The sequence below is a fragment of the Notolepis coatsorum genome (genome assembly GCF_963971535.1).
Source record: "Notolepis coatsorum genome assembly, chromosome: 14".
NCBI classification, from domain to species: Eukaryota; Metazoa; Chordata; class Actinopteri; order Aulopiformes; family Paralepididae; genus Notolepis; species Notolepis coatsorum.
In genome coordinates this window covers 70028138-70042517 of record NC_140178.1, presented here as the reverse complement: position 1 = coordinate 70042517, position 14380 = coordinate 70028138, and the positions used below count along the sequence as shown (strand labels likewise).

General features: G+C 44.8%; 1 protein-coding gene across 1 annotated transcript in view; it reads right to left on the bottom strand.

The window, feature by feature from the left end:
- Positions 1-14380, bottom strand: part of cep112 (centrosomal protein 112) — a 395959-nt gene that overhangs the window by 172896 nt on the left and 208683 nt on the right. The window lies entirely within an intron of this gene.

Here is a 14380-nt window from a genome sequence, read left to right as displayed (position 1 = left end):
ATACAGCAGGTGGGTGGAGCATAGCTACAGGGCACACACACGTGCGCACACACGTGCGCACACACACACACACCACACACACACACACACACACATGCTGAAATGTACACACATGGATTCCTCTGGTTTCTTGTAGAAAAGAGGCCTCTCTTTCTGTTGTGTGTGTGTGTGTGTGTGTGTGTGTGTGTGTGTGTGTGCGTGCGTGCGCGTGCGGTGAGCGTCTGCGTATGTGAACTCATCCATGCGGAATGATAACGAATCCATAGACACATCAAAGGGCCTGGAAAAAAAAGTGGGAGCGCATAAAAAGAGAGAAAATGCAAAACTGAAATATTCAACGCTCCCTCTGAAGAAAAAATAAATGGCCTCCTTTTTCATCCCCATCCCCAGAGAAAGAGAGAGAAACAGAGAGAATAGGAGAGAGACTACAATAAGCAAACGAGGAAGAGACAGGTGGAGGAGAGACAGCAAAATAATGAGAGAAATCAGAGAAAGAGAGAGAGAGAGAGAGAGAGGAGAGAGAGAGAGAGAGAGGGTGAGAGAGAGGGGGGCGGAACAGAAGACAGAAGCAGAGAATCATTGAAGCTCGGAGGCTTCATAACCAACATGCAAATACAACCTGCAACCAAAAGAAAGATTTGCAATTAGCCGACCGTCAAGAAAAATAGTGTGGAACTGGATGGAGACTGAGTCTGAGGTCAGAGATAAACAGAATGCAAACAGAATGTAAACCGAGTGGAGTAAGATGCTGATTCATCTCTAGAAAGTGTTTTACTTTAAAGTTCTTACTGATGCTATAAGCTGTCTCCGGCAGCACCACTGAAAAGCACCCAAGTCTAAGTCTTGGCCAAGGCAGGCTGAGATGACTGCTGTTAAGAGTCCACCCCCCAGGCTACAACAAGGTCTGCTCAGCAACGTAATTCAAGCTTCATTCATATAAAGATTCAAACGCTGTGGTTCAGGTTAGCAAGCTCGCCAGCCATCCATCCATCTGTGTACCAAGCAATGTTATAGCTATTCATGTGTCATGTGTCATGTGACGGACACAAAGCGATGCTCCCAGTGTCTGAATCACATAGCTGGTACAGACGAGCATCCCAGTGTGTTGTTTTAGGACCAGAACACGCCTTCTTCTGTATCCCATGTTCCCACTAACCCTCCCACCACCCTTCACCACCGTTAGAGTCCGAGCATGACCTCCCTCCCCTCCCACCCTTCAGGACACCCCCTCTGCACCAGGAGCGCTGGGATCCTTAATGCCCGTCAGTGGGGTTCGGATGAAGAGAGTAAGAGTATGAAGGGGATAGTGTTTAAAAGGATGCCGATAGGGAGGAAGGTTCGGCTTCTGGTCCGGCTCCTAACAAGGACCCATTCCACAGGGAGTTTATGGAGATGAGACTAGAGCCGTCTCAAAGCTCAGGATTTCATGGCCTGACCCAACCTTTCCTTGAGTGGTGTTTTTTACAAGGTCAGCAGTGAGACCTACCACTCTACCTAGACCTCTGCCACGCTGCACTGACATCAAGGAGCAGGTTCAACTGTCTTGGGGAGCCCCCCAATAGAACAGAGCCCCCATTCAAGCTGGTCCTCCATTGATACAGAACCAAAGCTGGGCTACTTGGCTATGCCACTGCTAGAAGAGGCTGTGGCCAACCATCTTTCCTTCTCCTCCTGAAAGCTTCAGCGGCCTTCCAAGGCTTGCCAGCTTACCGCCTCTTTGGCTGAAAGATTTTACAAAGCAGCGGGCCAGGTAGCCACTGTGATGCCCAACCTGTCCTCCAGGCATACCAAGCCTTCCTCCTCTGGGACTTGGAGGAGAGGCCACTGCCAAGGCTTACATGGAGCTCAAGAAAGCTACTGACTTTTTCCTCTGCATAATAATGTGCACTGCTCAGGAGGCGGGAAGAAATATAGGCTTCTCGGTAGTTTCCCACGAACATCTTTGGCTCAACCAGACCCAAATGCTGCACGGTGGTGTAGTGGTTAACACTGTCGCCTCACAGCTAGAAGGTTGTGGGTTCGATCCCACTTGGGGACCAGGTGCCATGTTGCCAGTTACCCAGGTGGGGTATCTCCCGGGCCTTTCTGTGTGGAGTTTGCATGTTCTCCCCGTGCTTGCAAGGGTTTCCCCCCGATAAGATAAAACCCAATGGAAAACATGCACAACAGATCGCTAACGCTGTCGCGTCCCCGACGAAGACGGACAGGAGCACTTGGATTGGTCCCCGGGCGCGGCCCCACGCCGCAGCCCTGTCTGCTCCCGCTGCCCTTGGGGGAAGGACGACGGATGGGAGGTGCAGAGAACATTTCGTCAGTGACTCAGTGCATGTGTGTTCCTGTGGGTCGCCCATCGCGTGTGTGTGTGTTAATCTGATGACAAATAAAGACTTGTACTTATAAATGAATGACTCGGAGAAGAGAAAACTGCTCAATGCACCTGTTACATCTTCCGGCAGGACATCGCACACAAGTTTCAAAGGCAGCAGAAAGACTCAATGGCTACTGTATTGTACCCATTCTGCAATCTGTTAATAAAATGTTCATTCAATCAATCACCGTGCAGATTGATTCATTGAATGAAAACTTATTAACAGATTGCAGAATGGGTACAATACAGTACGGCTCAATACACACAATTGTTAAGGGGATGCAGACCAGAGAAAGTCTTTCGTCTTGTTTACATCAGGGTCCCCCATTTTCAATTCATAATGAATTTTAAGTAAGGGTGCAACTTGCTCCGTGCAATCCATTCTTTGTGGATTTAGCCTTCAGTAGCTATCAAGTCTTTCATGCTTTAGCAAAGGTTTCGCACTCCCTTTGCACTGCAGCTCAGGGTGTCATATGTTTTCAGCCTCTCAATGACAGGTCTCCTTGTCCTACATCCAGCGCATTACGCGCTCATGAAGGACCTGGCACTCAAGGTTGAAACCATCAACCTTTCCGCCTGCAGCTGCAACAATCCGCCCTGATGGGCAAAGCAAAGAAGCCTTGTAGGATCTAGAAACTTGAAGAGAGTGGGATTTGCATGCCAATCTCTTCACAGCAGATATGTTTTACACAGTCTTGCTCTAGCAAAAGCTGCCTGGTCTATGTACAGTATACAACAAACAGTTCCCCTTACAAAAACAAGTGTGCTCAACAACTAATGCATTATCTCTGTCCACCAAGCCTGTTGAGAGCCATGGAAAGAGAAATTACACAAATGAGCCCGAAGCCATGGTTATGGTCGGAACATTGTAAAAGCCTAGACATAAAGGCACAGGGGCGAATTCACAAAGGGATTTTAACATTTACATTTTGTAATTTAGCTGACGCTTTTATCCAAAGCGACTTACAGGTTCTGTACGACAAGTCAGCAGGAAGGGTACGACTCTTACAACTGAGTAACAATGTTCATCAAATGTGCTGAAACTTGGGTGCTGCAGTGATGATTGCATAGTAGTAAAGACATATTAGTTAATTATATTGTTACCGGTATATTGTTTACACTGCCTTGTTATTTTATTTTTACCTCCCCTCCCCCCTCCCCCATGCTGCTATGATGCCTGCATTTCCCCAAGGGGATCAATAAAGGAATATCTAGGGCGGCTGATTGGCGCAGTGAGCAAGGCGCTCGCCTCTAACGCAGGAGACGCTGGGTTCGAGCCCAGCTCTCGGCGTTGCTACCGGCTGGCCGGTCGTTCATACTAACACAATTGGCAAGTGTTAGAGGGTGGGAAAGCCGGTGGGTGGGGATTTGACGTTGTGGACAGTGACTCCTACAGGTCGGTTTGGTGACGCCGGTGCGACGGAAGCAGGAAGTGACGGGGGCAGCGTGAGCCTCCCACGCGTTACTCCTCGCCACTGAGAGCTCGAGCTGCTGCGGTGAAAAGATGCGACAGGTTGCCTCCTCGTGTACCCGAGGGGACGCGTCTATTCTTTCCCCAATACATTTCCAGTTCCGCGTTCGCCTTCTGCGATCTGATTGGCCACTGACATACGCTAGTTCCCCCCCCCCCCCCCCCGGTATGACGCCAGGCTGGCGTAGAAATAATGCGTGGAGAGCGAGCCACGCACTTTGAAATGAATCATTCCAGCAAAGTAGGCTTCTATTATTCGAATTACTGTTTTAATGGGTATCACAGTAGTAAGTCCTACTGTAGAACATGACATATTAGCATGACATCTGATGTATCAATGCCAATACTAAAGATTAGGGACAAACGCAATTGGCACAAGTATAAATCATGGATTAGTCACTCAGTTTTAACATCCGACTTAGCTCACCTCGTTAGTCTGCTGGCTGTGGATCCTATGGTCACAAGTTCGCATCACTCTTGGTTCAAGTTTTTTTTTTTTACGTTTAATTAATTGATCCACTCTGGTTGGATGGTGTGTATGTATATGTATGTATTGTGCTGTATAATGACAATACATTTTAATCGAATCTCATTTTGAAATCGCTACCTGTTGAGTGGATCACCATGGTGCAATGTCTGCCATTGTCGTGTCCATAGGCAGCGTAGCGATTTCAAAATGAGATTCGATTCAAATGTATTGTGATTGTGATGTATTGCTACTGTGATACCCATTAAAACAGTAATTCGAATAATAGAAGCTACTTTGCTGGAATGATTCATTTCAAAGTGCGTGGCTCGCTCTCCACGCATTATTTCTACGCCAGCCTGGCGTCATACCGGGGGGGGGGGGGGGGGGCGGAACTAGCGTACGTCAGTGGCCAATCAGATCACAGAAGGCGAACGCGGAACTGGAAATGTATTGGGGAAAGAATAGACGCGGATGGGACACGTGATGCAAGGCTTCTGTCCTCACTACAACCGACCTGTAGGAGGCATAGTCTAGCAACGTTCAAGACAGGGGAGGGAAGAATTGGATATACGAAATTGGGATGGGAGAAAAATAGAAAATGGGGAGAAAAATTGGAAAAAAAGGAATATCTACTTAAAGGAAAACTCCAACATTTTGGGAAATTTGCTTATTTGCCATCTACCCTGGAGTTAGACAAGAAGATACATACCTTTTTTCTTCTCTGTGCATGCAGTAGGAGTCGGAAGACGTGCACCGTTAGCCTAGCTTAGCGTCAGTCACTGGAAGTAGGTTGCTCCATTAGCCTAGTTCCCAACGTTTTCCTACTCCTACTGCATGCACAGAGAAGAAAAAGGTATGCATCTTCTTGTCTAACTCCAGGGTTCCCAAAATGTTGGAGTGTTAAGATACATACCTTTTTCTTCTCTGTGCATGCAGTAGGAGTAGGAAGATGTGCACCGTTAGCCTAGCTTAGCGTCAGTCACTGGAAGTAGGTTCCTCCATTAGCCTAGTTCCCAACATCTTCCTACTCCTACTGCATGCACAGAAAAGAAAAATGTATGTATCTTCTTGTCTAACTCCAGGGTAGATGGCAAGAGAGAGAGTGTATCAGCTCCTCCCACTCCAGTCCTCAGGCTGCAGCTGGATTGAAAATGAAAGTAACTACTCTTCTCAGCTCTGTGAACTGCTCCAGGGGAGTTGAACAGTGTTGGCCCAGCATACATTAGCTAGGTTACTTTTCATTTATCATACTTATTTAATCTTTTGGCTTTTTCGGTGGATATAAGGCTGGTATGTCAGTCTTAACTAACACTTCAGCTAAGTGGCACGCTCACACACACTGTGATTCACGAGAGGAGATTTCACTGCGCACACACAAACAGCGTGATTCACAAGATGCATGACGCCGTAGCTGGATCATGTAGCTTTTACAATTCCTACGGTTATGAAACTGTGATGTTATTTAACCACGGTTATGGCAAAACCGGTTAATCCCAACATCCCTAGTTCGGTCGCCATCTTGGTCTTTTCCATACACACCAATTGCTGAAACGTTGAGCATGGCTTGTGCCATCAAATCAATTTAGGCAGTTTAGTGCACAGGAAAAAAAGGCTGACTGTCAAGCTATCTGCCAAGTTTGATCCCGGTCGGATCTGTGATGAACAAACACATACACAGATCACAATAATTAGTGATCTGAGAGTTTTACAGAACAAAATGTATATTCCTTCCGATGAACGACTTGAGGTGAAGTGGTGTAAATGTAGGCTAAGGATCACCAGCTTGAACGCTTCAACTTCATTCCCCTTAATCCACAGTAACACACAGGCACCCGGACATGTATTTCCAAAGTGCAGGTCAGCCACGGAGCAGTGCCTCTGGCACTAGCGCTTCATTGTCTTGCTCAAGGTAGTGCAGTGCTGGTGGGTGGGCACTGGCAGATGAGCTTCCTCCCACTCTCTAATAACCACTTCACATGAAGCCTCAGCCCTCAACCCAGCCACCTTCCTGGCTACCAGTGAGCCTCTGTAACCTCAAAGCCACGCTGACGCCCAGAGGATAAGAAGGATGAAGAGAGAGAGAGAGAGAGAGAGAGAGAGAGAGAGAGAGAGAGAGAGAGAGAGAGAGAGAGAGAGAGAGAGAGAGAGAAAGAGCTAGGGAAAAGGTTGAACACAGGCTAAACAGTACCACTGTGTGGGTGGGTAAGGGGGTGGGAGGGAAACACAAGGAAAGACACTGCACACTGTGTTCATACTTTATATACTTGTACTCTATACAAGTTTTGGTGGCGTCTTCTGCGAGTGTCTATGCTTCACACATAATATAGCTATTTGGGATGCGATGGTACCACATATTCCTAAACTGTAAGTACAGAGAGCTGATCCGATCTATTGCTTTTTACCCAACAGTACAGGCTGCCCGGGAGAGCCCACATGCATCTCTCAAAGAGATGTTCGTCGGACGATGCTGAACGGAGAGCGCTGTGATTGGCCTGCTTCCCTTTGTGCATGTCCACATTTACCTTCATGTGTGAAAACAAGGGGAGAAAGAAAACAAACAGAAAATAGCGGGGTCGCCCTCTATTGTTTTCTGTCCTGGCTCTCCATATTAGATTAGATTCAAATCTATTGTCATACAGCACACATACAGTACATTGCAAAGAGGTTTGGCATCCAACCAGAGTGCAAATGTAACAGTAAAGCGCAATAGTAATATACAAAGTACAGGTGATTAAACTGGGTATAAAATATATATAAATTAGTACTACTGGGTGTAGTGTTAATTTGATGTACAGAGTTGTAATACCAATATGTAAAGAGATACAGGTATAAAGACAGTATGGTCGTAGTTATACTGGCCAGCAGTGTAACTAGTAGAGTAGGTAAGGGATATGTACAGATATAGATATAGTATATCTACAGATATGTAAAAGGATTATGTGCAGGTATGTACAGATAGGTGAATATATATATATATTCACCTACCTATATATATATATATATATATATATATATATACACACGGTATATACAGCATTATTGTACATGCTATCATACAGAGTTATATGGGTTATATACAGGTGTATAAGTAGGTAAATAGGAGGATTATATGCAGACAAAAATGGATATGTACAGTAAATATAAATATGTATATATTATATAACTATATTAAACACATACAGGCCTTGCACAGAATGTTTTTGCAGTTCTCGTTCTTTCAGTATGGCTGCCTGAAAACCATTGGTAACCACTTTCAAAAGAAAATGCCTAACTTCTGCGCAGTGGTAGAGTAGGTACAACATTGGAAAAGCATGATACTACTGTTCCACTGTGACTTGATTCAAGATCTGGTAATAAGACACCAAAATAATTATGTTTTTGTTTATATATTTCTCATATATCAAGAGGTAATTATTGCAAGCTCTGATCACCTGATCTAACCTCCTCCTCTTGTGCCCAACGTTCCAACTTGCTACATAAATACACCATACAGCTGTACAGAATACAGCAACACTTGGTTGCTGAAGTATACCTTGGCCTTTAGGCTGGGTTCACAGGACAATGACGAATGATTGAGATAGACCCCAGTCCGTTGCTTCTGGATGCCAAAAATGTAGTTCATTTGCTATGATTTCTGATACATGTGACATGACTAATGTGTTGTCGGACTTCAGTTCCATGGAAATTCCGATACCTGATTTTAGCCTGGTATTGGCCTGATTTCTTGACATCATCTGAAATGAGAGTTGAACTCTCGATGATTTGCAAGACTAAAAATAAAGGTTGAATGAATGAATAACAGTATCGTATTGGTGCATCCCTAAAAGTGAATCCTAGGAAAACTGTGCTTTGTATCACAGTGGTTAATGATGAAGAATATATTGTAACTTAAGAGCAAACTAAGTGATCTAACACTACTCTCTTTGCTGTTTGAGTATAGCTCAGTGAAATAAAATTATGTAATTATACATGAATTATATACATATATCTTCAATGTACAAGCTGTAAAGAACAGAGGGTTAATATTGTACAGCATAATATGATGTATGCCTGTAGCATACAGAGAAAACAGTATGGATATAAATGGTAACAGATACCGCTATGGAGGAAGAGAGAAAATGGGGAGAGGCATGGTATGAAAAGAGAGGAGAGATGAGGAGAGATGAGGGGAGAGGAGAGAGGAGAGATGAGGGGAGAGGAGAGGAGAGGAGAGGAGAGGAGAGAAGAGAGGAGATGAGAAGAGGAGAAAATAGGGGAGAGGAGAGAGGAGAGGAGAAAAGAGGGAGGGGACGGAAAGAGGGAGGATAGGAGGAGAGGGAAGGGGAGAGGGGTGAGGGAAGAGGGGGGAGGAGAAGAAATGAGAGGAGAATGTGTGACAGGGTTTGAGGCAGAGTTATCTTGCCTCCACTGTGCATTTAGACGCTATTTGGCCTGATGAATTATGCAGATGATGGCATGGTGTGCTAAATCAGTGAGGTGCTAATCACTAATCTAAGCATATTTACATATCCAGACATTACGCTGCAGAATGGGGCTAGACTGCTTTAATAAGCAGGTTAACTCTAAAAATGTAGTTTCAGTATATTAATTGACTAAGCTAGGTTACGCATATAGGCAAGATTAGTTTAATAAATTATGAATACATAATAAATATCTATGGCTCAACAAGTACACATGTAAGTTAATCATACATCTCACAATACTTTGTGGTTTGAACAAGACACTATGCATTGTGGAGTGGAAAAACTGTTTGCGATTTCAGATTTAGATAACTGCAACTGGGTAACTGGGTAAATAATTATCAGTAACCCATACAAAAGTAACACAGTGCTCTCAATTTTAATAATGATATTCTGATATCATCTTAAACTTGGAACATTACTTGTCTTTTTTAGTAGTATTCACATAGCAATGAAAAGACTATTACACAAGGTTATCTTAGTCTTCCTCAGTACACAATTAGACTAAGCCTCTGAGCTAACGTCTAGGCATGAACTCAGGGATCCTCAGCTATAATAGGACCCCATCAAAGAGGCCTTCACGGTTCCCCATTAGTCAGGTGTGCGATATTGAGTTGGTGCTTAACCCATCTTAAAACAGGCCTTTCAATATGGCTGCCAAGGGAGCGCAAATATCGAGTCCGGTGGAGCCGTCCGATATCCAGGATCCATATCTCCACCTGCTCCTGCACCCCCCGGCCCCAGCTAGGCTACCTCTGGTCCCTCGCCGGACCCCCACCCCCAACTATCCCTTGCTGTCATGGGGGAGGAATGCTGGGAGAGATAAGACCGCTTCAAAGACACACTTTTAAAATGTGGATGGGCGCTTTCTCTCTCATGTGCACACAATCGCACAGACAGACAGACAGACAGACACATCTATTGGTCTCCTTGCTAAAATCACCTTCTTTACATCTCAAAGGCTGGCTGGGTAATCAAAGAGTTTCTGTTTGTTTGTTTGTTCCAGTGCTCTGCAACTGGAGATTGCAGAGAGGTAGTTTGTATGGTTGGCAAACACACAAGCATGAATTGATGGCAGAAAAGCTGAAACACAGGAGGGGGGGGGGGGGGGGGGGGGGGGCATAGAACAAGCTACAAATAAATAAATGTGTATAGGAATATGCTACTATGCCTATACTACTACTACTACCTAATATGCTATGTCTATACGACAATACCACTTACCATAGCTGCCAGAGGTGTACCCCTCCTGCTGACTTGTGTACACAATTTGTAAGTCGCTTGTAAGCGTCAGCTAAATTACTAAATGTAAATAGATCAATAAAATGTAAAAAGGCATGGTTGAAAGAGTGTACATGTATAGGTCTGGATGAACCTTCATACCAAATACTCATACATTTCCACACACATCCCCTGTATCCTCCCTGCCCCTAACGATACAAGTCACAAGCAATCAAACGAAGCGATCGGAGTAAGACCTGCTCCAGCCCTCCACCTCACCTCAGCAGGCACCTGGTTCTGGGAGCCAAGGGGCAAGGAGGAGGTAAGGGGACAAACAGGGGGGAGAGAGAGAGACAGTATAATAACCTAGGAAAAACACCTTCTCCCTTCCCTTAACTGTTCACTTCACTTGTGATGTTGTTAAATTGCGTTTTGGGGGTCATTGTTACGCAGGCAGGTAAGCTGCTCTCCAGATGAGACGCCTCTTCCCTTTCTCTTTTCTCTTTCTCTCTCTGGCGCATCCCTCCATCACTATGCTAATGCCCTGTAATGATCTGAGGTGCGTCTGGATGAAAGAAGAGCAGAGAAACTTGTTCTCTCCACAGCTTTGTAGCTCTTTATGTTGTTGCTATAGTAACGCAGAACCTGGCACTCAAATCGATGCAGCAATGCTCATTTGCATGGCAGGACGGAGGGCATTTCTTTCTCTTTTTGTCCTTTTCTTTGTGTTTTAGAAAGGAGGAGTAAAGCGGTGTGGATTACAGCTGCACATCCATTCATTCAATCTGTATTTAGTCTCAAAAAGATAATTGATAGTGAACTAATTTCCAATGATGTTGAGAAGAGACAGCACACAATACATATTAAAAATGTATTGTAGAAAAATTATAAAGTCAATCAATAAAACAATGAATGGCAACTTCAGACTGGGGTGAAATGGTTGGTCAAATGATACTAAGGGGGTTTGAGTTGAGTTTTAAGGTACATGGCAGGACGTTCCAGTGTCCCCAGTGTCGGTGGGAACTGAAGCTAATAGCAGGTTACCAAAGTTCAGTGCAAACTCTGGGGGTTTGAAGTGTACACCAATCACTGGAGCCAGGGCCGTAGCCAGGGTTTAGAAATTAGGGAGGTCCATTTATTTTTTTGGCCCAGACCGGCCCACTATAATCGGTCAAACACCACCCACCAGTACACCATCCTTGCGGTCCACTTAAATATGCGTACCTACTGTACTATTCCCCCAAACCACTACAAAGCTGGGTAGTAAGTGCCATGGACAAGTGTACCAGTGCAAGTGGACCAGTGTACTCACTCGCTTTTGGCTGAATCTTGTTTTGGGTGGTGATGTAAAAACACCTGCATCATAGCAGGCTCAGGATGGGCAAAGTAGTCTATAGCCTGTTCATCCCTGTCTCTCTCCTCCACAACCTGGCTTGACTAGACATAAGGAGAGAGAGATGATTACAATTAACTGGTACATTCAGGTCCAGAATTGTTGGAATTCCCTGACAAAAATGTGCAAAAAGCTGTACAATTTAAACAATACCATACTGGTAATGAGCAAATAGTTGTTTATTCAATGAATGCATGGAGCTGTTCCATCTTATTTCATTTGATACTAACTACTCAGTTCATACAATGATGGATATTGCATAAGGTTTACACAGTTAATAGATCACCTTCTTGTTTTATATTCATGTTCAGAGAGGAGTAATAGTTAGATCTTTGTATGTGATTTGTATGGCAATTAAATCAATGGTGTGTTTGTTTGGGGAGTTTGACCTACAGTTAACACATTCCCTGCCACTGGTTATATCCCTCAATATAGCCAGTCTGCCACCACTCTAAGCCTATGGAGATGTTCACCTTCTTTGCAGGGCTATAACTTTTTAAATTGTATTGCTAAATTGACATTACTATGGCCCATTCAACATCGATTATCTATCGTTCAGGATGTAGGAACGTTATACTTTTTCATTCATAGATTCATACAAAAATACCTTCTAGAATATAAGTATGGTTTTATTGTTTTCTGCAGTAATTCATAGAATGTGAGTTATAGGCATAACGCATATTTACATTTACATTTAGTCATTTAGCTGACGCTTTTATCCAAAGCGACTTACAAGTTCTGTACGACAAGACAGCAAGAAGGGTACAACTCTATCAGCTGAGTAACAAAGTTCATCAAAGTGTTGCGTGTTACAGTGTAGGTAAGTTTATTAGGACAAGTTTAAGGTTTAAGGTTAGTCAGGGTTCGTTTTTTTTCTTTTTTTTTTATTATCATTTCAGATAATGGTTGAAGAAGTGAGTCTTTAGTCGACGGCGAAAGATTGGACGGGATTATGCTGTCCTAACTGGGATGGGTAGTTCATTCCACCATTGTATATATAGATGATCAATTGCCGTTTATTCCCGATACACGCTTAATTAAAAAATTCAACTGTATATGATCCTATACGTTATGCGTCATCATGCGCGGATGAAAGGGGGGGGGGGTCATTTATAATTCCGTGATCGTCAGTAAATGCTTTATGTAGTATGGGTGATATATTGATCAGATCGGTTTGCAGTGAAGTGAATAAACAATTGGGCTGAAAATAGCGTCAGCGTCCTCTTACCGTGCGTCTACACAAAAACTATTTGTGTAGGTGGAGACTAGAGCTACCACAGATAGTAATAAGTTATTAAGAGTAAGTAATCCATACCATGCAATAGAACTGGCAGATCACTTCTTCGCTCTCCGCAAGGACCGAACGGCGAACGGCAGAAGAATCACTAAAAACGAGAGGAGGCGGCATAGCTTTCATGGTAAACAAGGAGTGGTGCGATCCAGGCAACGCAAAGGAATTGTCTAACCACTGCTCCCCAGACCTGGAGTTTATCACCATCAAATGCCGACCCTTCTTTCTCCCGAGGGAGTTAACGTCCATCATCATGATCGGAGTGTACATTCCACCACAAGCAAACACTGGGGTCGCACTCTCGAAGCTACACGACGAGGTAAACAAACTACAGATAGCTAATGTTGACGCTGCCATTTTGGTTCTGGGCGATTTCAACAGCGCAAGTCTTAAAAAGGTGTTGCCGAATTTTTATCAGCATGTGACCTTTCCCACCAGAGGCGAGAACATATTAGACCATGTATACTCGCAATTTAAGAACGGGTACAAGGCACAGGCTCTTGGTCCATTCGGCAAGTCGGACCACGCCGCCATCTTTCTTTTGCCAAAGTATAAACAGAGCCTTAAGCGCGCGCCGGTAGTATCGCAAGAGGTTAAGCGTTGGACTGTGACGTCAGAGGAGACACTCCAGGCTGCACTGGAATGCACAGATTGGAGTGTGTTCCGTGATAACACAGCCAATATTAACGAATACACTGAAACGGTGCTTGACTTTGTCTGTACTCTGGTAGAAGAAACAATCCCCTCTACCACAATTAAAATTTACCCAAATCAAAAGCCCTGGGTAGATAAATCCGTCCGTGAGGCTCTGAAAGTGCGCACCTCAGCCTACAACGCCGGGCTTGTGACAGGCAACATGAATGAACACAAGACGGCGAGATACAACGTCAGGAGAGCAGTAATAGAGGCAAAACGGCGTTATAGGGATAAAGTTGAACTTCAGTTTGAACAGGCTGACTCTAGAGGTATGTGGCATGGCCTCAGAACGATGACAGATTACAAAGGCACCTCCCTCAAACTGAACAGTGACATCTCCTTAGCAAATGATCTCAATACCTTCTATGCGAGGTTTGAGGCTGTGAATAACAACACCAGCCTACAAACCACTGCAATGGAGGGGGGGGCGCTTCTGATGGAGATTCAGTGTTCAGAATAACAGAACATGAGGTGAGGAGGACCTTTAAGTAAGTGAATATCAGGAAGGCAGCAGGACCGGATGGCATCCCCGGCTGCGTCCTAAAAGTCTGTGCCGACCAACTGGCCCCGGTATTCACTGACATATTTAACCTGTCCTTAGAACAGGCTGTCATCCCCACCTGTCTGAAGAAGTCCACCATCATCCCTGTACCCAAAAAATCTACGCCCGCTTGCCTCAACGACTACCGCCTTGTAGCTCTCACCTCCATAGCCATGAAGTGCTTTGAGAAGCTAGTGAAGGGCTACTTCTGTTCCTCCCTCCCCATCAACCTGGACCCCCCCTCAATACCATAGTCCCCTCCAAACTCATAGCCAAGCTCAGGGACCTGGGCTTGAACTATGACCTCTGCCAGTGGGTCTTGGACTTCCTGACGGGTAGACCCCAGGTGGTAAGAGCAGGCAACTGCACCTCCTCATCCATCACGCTCAACATAGGGGCCCCCCAGGGCTGTGTTCTGAGTCCCCTCCTCTACTCCCTGTACACACATGACTGTGTGGCACAGCGGAACA